Below are 6,740 nucleotides of genomic sequence, written 5' to 3' on the forward strand. Positions count from 1 at the left end.
TTGACTTAGTATCTTAAAATAATGACTTAGTACCTTAAAATATTGACTTATCATCTCAAAATATTGACTTAGTATCTCAAAATAATGACTTCTCCAAATATTGCGTTGCTATCTGATAATATTGACTTCATATTGATTGAAATATTGATCATTTCAAAGTATTGATTTAGTATCTCAAAATATTGACTTAGTATCTTGAGTTGGTATCTAAAAATAATGATTTATTTTCTTGATATCTCAAAATAACAAAAAAAAGTTTTATCTTCTCAAAAAATTTACTTATAATTTCAAAATAATCACATGAATTAGTGTGCCAAAATAATGATTACATTTCTTAAGATTTTGAGTTATTAAAATGATGTAATGGGTTATTAATAATGGGTCATTAAATGATTATTATTCATTATTCCAGCATAAGTCAAAATTTTAACATTTGACAATTTTCTCATCATTTTCACATATAAGTCATAATTCTGAAGAAAATAAATCATTATCTTGATATTCGAAGTCACAGCCGTGGTTTTTTGCTCCTTTCTCTGACAGAAACTGACTTCCTGACTTACGTACAACAACAGCTTATCATCAAATTGAAGTCACAATGAAACATCTTCTCCTCTGCTTATTGAGTGAAATCTAGAATTCATGCTTTCAACAGAATTTCACTGCTTGTTTCAAAATGAAACTACAGAATTCTTCTGTCAGTGCAGCCGAGAACAGTGACTTCCAATAGTTACACTGCATCTTTAATACTAACGAAATCCCGATGCTTAGGCCTTCATCTAATAGACGCCAGACAAGCCTGAGTTTGAGCTTCATTCATGTCATTGATTCCTCTGCGATGCTGGTGCTGCTGCTGTGAGGTGATTCAGTTCATGACGCATCCAGCATCAACTCTCCTTCCACACTCCACATATCTGGCCATAGCTCAGCTTTTCCATGCTAATGTAAGCTCCGGCGGTCAGGCTGCTGGTGTTTCCAGCCGGCCAATGCAAATCGTAAACACAAAACACAATGACTTCTACGTGATCCTGAGAATGGGCCTTTGTTTTGGGCAGACAAGAAAACAAGACCTAAACACAGGAATCACAAAACAATGAGCATCCTTCGACTGCCCTCCCTGTTCGTGCCACCTCTTCATTACAACAGCTGTTTGAGGGGGACGAGGGGGGGGGGCAGTCGGTCTCCTTCGTCTCTCATCCCTCTCCCCTCTTTTCTGTCCCTCTATCCTTCCTCCTCCTCCTCGCTCTTTCTTCACCCGAGCCCTCTCTTCCTCGTCCTGCGCGCTCCGAAAAGCAGGAAGCTTGGCAAAATAAGGCCCAAAAAACTCTGAATAAACTTCCAGGTTCTATTTCTTCAGCTTCCTGGCAGGAAGTACTGTCCGAGACTGTGGGAAACTCGATTTGGGTCCTTCACTCCGCACCTTCAGCCACAAGATCCATCACGAGCCACTCTTTCAGCTCCATTGTGTTGTAGCATCTCGCTCGGCCTGCTTTTGTCCAGCACGCTGTTCGCAGTTGTTGTTTGTATTTCATTGCTGTCTGAACGAAACCTCATATCTGAGAAAACGATAATTTTACAGGAAAAACTAAATCATACTTAGTGGGATGTACTTCTTTAAAATATTTTTGACTGCAAACAGACTCATTCAGAGTGGTTTGATTTGAAATGTTCCTTCTAGAGAAACTGGGAATAAAACAGCTATATCTGTATTGTAGATGTTGTGACCCCTGGTTTCTATCACCACTGCTGTAAAGAAAAAAACAGTGTCACACAAAAATTGGTGGAATTGCGCTTCAACTTTCAATGAAAATGAATGTAAAATGATTTATTTTAAGTCAAAATAGATCATTTTGCGTGGTGGGTAGCGCTGTCGCCTCACAGCGAGGAGGGCCTGGGTTCGATTCCCCGGCCGGGTGATCGGGGTCCTCTCTGTGTGGAGTTTGCATGTTCTCCCCGTGTCTGCGTGGGTTTCCTCCGGGTTCTCCGGTTTCCTCCCACAGTCCAAAGACATGCAGTCAGGCCAGTTGGACATGCTAAACTGCCCCTAGGTGTGAGTGACTGTCTGTGTCTGTCTGTCTGCCCTGCGATGGACTGGCAACCTGTCTGGTGTGTATCCTGCCTTCCGCCCGTAGACTGCTGGGATAGGTTCCAGCACCCCCCCGTGACCCTTCCGGAGAAGCGGATTAGAAAATGGATGGATGGATGTATACTGTGATAAACTCACTGCTGAGGCACATTGTTTGAAAATTTGCTTAGATGCCTAAAACTTTCGCACAGTACTGTATGTATACACACACACACACACACACACACACACATACACACACACACACAAACACATATATATAGTTTATCACAATATACATTAGAATAAAGTCATATTCATAATTCAAAAACAGAAAAACAATAAAAAGTAACAAGAATTTCTTGGGTCCATATTTTTCCTCGACACCTTCACAGCCGCCACAGAGACTCGTTAATATCATCAATTACATCATGAGCTCAATTTACTGAGCACTGATTGGTCAAATCATATATATATGTTTGTGTGTAGATTATATAGTGTAATGTAATTAAGTCAATGTAATTAACTTTTTGAAGTAATTGCTAATCAACATTATATGAGTGCCTAATTAAATATTTTATGAAATCTGTTCGCCTTAAAGAGCCAAAATCCTGCTTTTTTCTTGCATTAAATTTTTTCCCGTTCACTTTTCACTTGTTGCTCTGCGTGTTAAAAACATAATTCTGTTTTTCCTTTTTCACGTGACCCTAACAATTAAACAGGATGTGTTTTTCAGATTTATATATGTAAATGAGCTCTGTTCTGATTGGCTGCTCTTTATTGCGCCTCATTGAGAAAGCAAGCCAAGCTGAAACACTTCTTATTAGTGGTTGGTGTTAAACTGCTGTAGGCGGAACAGGTAAATGTGTTGATATTGGCCCTTTAAATGAATTGAGTGCATTCACTGAAAACACTCAGATGACAGCACTAAGTGACCACTGGTATGGAAGAGGATTATTAGGAGCCCATCTTTAAAGAAATACTCCATAAGTAGCAAACAGTTGGCTACAGACCAGAATCCGCTTTTTCAGGAATTCCACTGGTTGTGTTCTTTTGCCAGGCAGCTAACGACAGCTAACATTTTACCTTCATATTAGCGATACAGGCTGAACTGGTAAATCTGAACATAAAATAGCATCAGGGTTAATATAAACACACACACTATCTAAGCCACTTATCCTCCTGGGTCACAGGGGGTGCTGGAGCCTATGCCAGCACTCATTGGGCAGAAGGCAGAAAACACCCTAGACAGGTCACCAGTCCATCGCAGGGCAGACACACAGACATATACATTCACACCTGGGGCAATTTGGCCTGACTGCATGTCCTTGGACTGTGGGAGGAATCCAGAGCACCCTGAGGAAACCCACGCAGACGTGGGGAGAACATGCAAACTGTCCCGCCCGGCCGGGGAATCGAACCCAGGCCCTTCTTGCTGTGAGGCCAGTCCTCCGTCTTAGCTGTGGTACTGTAAAATTAGAGGCTAATAAATCACATTGACTAGCACAAGCTGTCTGAAAAGCATGTTTTAAGTAATAAATAAGTAGCAGGATGTCTTGTATTTCAAAAATATTTCAATAGATATGATATCTCTGGTAACATACTAATGATTTTTCACAATACTAATGCAGTGTGCATAGTGAGAAAAAGAAATGTCAAAAGTAGCCTTCAGATTTAGAACAAGATTTTATTGTAAATATTTACAGTATATTATTTATCATAGCAAATTATTTTTCAAAGTTATGTGTCTATATTGTATTAGTTATTATTGTAAATGGTCAATTCTACTGTATTAGTTAAAAAACAAACAAGCAAACAAACAATAGCAATGAATATTCAGACCTTAGATTTTAACAAGGATTGTTATGATCTATATAAACTTATAAACAAGATTTTATTGTAAATGTTTACAGTATATTATTTATCATAGCAAATTATTTTTTGAAATTATGTGTCTATATTGTATTAGTTATTATTGTAAATAGTCAATTCTATTGAATTAGTTCAACAAACAAACAAACAATAGCAATGAAAATTCAGACCATAACAAGATATTATCCAGATATTAACAAGGATTGTTATGATCTATATAAACTTAAGGAATTAATGCTGCAATAGTAATAAGCTCAACATACACAAAAGAAATCATCATTTATAGGGTACTTTTTATTGGCCAATATTTATCCACTAACCCCTAATTTTCCACTTGTAAAATACAATTTTTTCTATGTTTTTTTCCCCAAAGTTTCATACGTCCCACATATTTATGTCACTACTGAAACACAGAGTTTTTCTCCATAGACGGAGCCTTATTTTAGTGCAGGAGGTGAGACTGCATCCCTGTCCCTCATGGCCCCATGGTGAGCAGTCAGATCCCATTGTTTTGAAGTAAATGTGTCCCAAAGCCTGAAAATCCGCGTGTAACATTAAGATTCGCCACTACTGAAACACATGTTCAGCAATTAAATAGACATTTTTGCATTTTAATGAATTATATGAAGTTTTGCTCAAAATGAGCTGAAATAGTCACTAATAAAACAGTCACCACTGAAACATGTGAAGGTTTGCTAGTGTCATGACAGTTTTGGTTGTGACAAAATAAAACGTTCGTTTTAATAAAATAAACATACAAGTGAAATACAGAGTCACTCAAAACAAAAGGATTTTAGTCAAAAGTCCGAGTCAGTTAAAACAACGAGGCATGTTTTCATGTGAGTTCATGCATATACAATAACAGCACTGACTAATATACTAAGTGGTTCCTCATTTAAATGGTACACTTGTGGGATAACGGGGTAGTTTTTTTTTTGTCTTCAGTCATGACTCACCTTTTCCAGATTGTCGCTCGGTGTCGGTTTATTGTGGTTCTGGGCGCTGCGCGATGTTGAAAGTGTCACACGTTTTTGCTGCGCTAGCATAGATTTCCGCTTGAAAAGTGTGTTGTTTTCAATTTCACACGTTTAAAAGCAAAAGTATTTGTCTGATTGTCACCTCAGGGACCTCACGAAAGGACAGCCTGCTATTGTAAGTGGGTGGACGGTGTGAAATGCATTGGCAGGTGTTACAAGTTGTAGGTTTTCTCACATCAGTCTGATCAGCCACAGTGTCTGGCCCATTAGCCTTAGTGCCACAATAACATGGGGTTAATGCCCCTCATGTGTAGCTTCACTGAGAGCCTTTACATTTGCACTTCAGCTGCACTAAAAGTAGTAAGTTTCACACCTTTCTCCAAAGAGAGAGGCTTTGGTCCACAAAACAGCTTAGAAACCGAATCTGATGGTCAGACACAGGTCAGTGACCTTTGGCTCTCAGCTGTGGTGACATAATTCTGCCTGTCCATCTCTCGCGTGACTGCCTGTGTGCAGTTGCTTTACTCTCAGGGTTGCTTGGACAGGACCGTCTTGTGAATGGGTAAGAGGGAATAGACAGGCTGAGACATCCATCTGAGGTGAAGTGTGTTGGGTTTGTGTTTGTACAGTGTTGGTATGTGTCAATATAAAAGTTATATTCAAACCAGTTAAGCTGGTTAAGCTGGCAGATCAGCATGACCAGCTTGACCAAAGTAATTGATTAGCTAAACATACCCTGTGCTGTGGGGCCGAACTGGGACAGTTGTTCAGGCCCGGGAATCATGGCAGGACTCAGGCCACACACATACTCACAGCCACTGTATCTGTATGAATAGGTGCTTGGTGTGGGTTTTTATATGTAAACATACTTCATGGTGTAAATATCCCAGGATTTCTAATTTTTTTTTAAGAACATAGAAAATAACTCATTTTCCAACCCAGTGCCTTCACACTATTCCCCCGCTACACCTTTATATTACACATGTGGTGTTGGGCTGAACCCACGGGGAGTAAGAGTGTGGAGGTGCTGTGTCCTTCACTCTGTTCTCCTCCTATGGCCTGCTTTTAGTGTGTGCGTGTATGTGTGTGTGTGTGTTTGTATATGTGTGTGTGTGTTAGGGGGGACAGCATCGACAGGCTGCTGACTGGCTACAGCTGCTACAGGAGAACCCTACACTGGTGGCCACTTGTGATATTTTAAACATCTGGTATTTTACATATGTTGTTATGGCTGTATTGATTTAGCCAATAATGCGGTGGGTCCACCAAAAACATCAACACCACACAAGGGTTAAAATGGGTTAAGGTACATTCTACATCCAACCCTTGTATTTTATAAAGTGAGGAACATTCATGGGCCATTTATAACAACTTTAATGATTCTGACTTTTCTAATGTGACTGTTAATACACTGTTGTAAGGTAACCTTGGTAGCTTTACAGGAGAAGAACATTGCTATTGGTCAATTCATCAAGAAAGGGCCACTGGACTTTTAAATGGGGGTTATAAAAATACGCACTAAAAACATCACTTTGTAATAACGATATGTCTGTTGTGCTGTTTATAACGATGACAGAGAGGAAGTGCATCAGAATGCCTGCATGCGTAAAGGCATTTGTGCCACAGTGAGGGTTTGTGCTACAAGGAAATGTGCTTTTTGTTTTTGTGTGTGTGTGTGTGTGTGTGTGTGTGTGTGTGTGTGTGTGTGTGTGTCCCAGAGGAAGTGACTGCTGCATGACTTGGGCTGCAGGTGTAAGCAAAGCTGCTGCCATGACAACAGGTGCCCGATCACCTGCCCTTCTGTCAGCAAACTGTGCGTGTGGATG

The sequence above is a fragment of the Pygocentrus nattereri genome, chromosome 30, assembly GCF_015220715.1.
Source record: "Pygocentrus nattereri isolate fPygNat1 chromosome 30, fPygNat1.pri, whole genome shotgun sequence".
Lineage (NCBI taxonomy): Eukaryota > Metazoa > Chordata > Actinopteri > Characiformes > Serrasalmidae > Pygocentrus > Pygocentrus nattereri.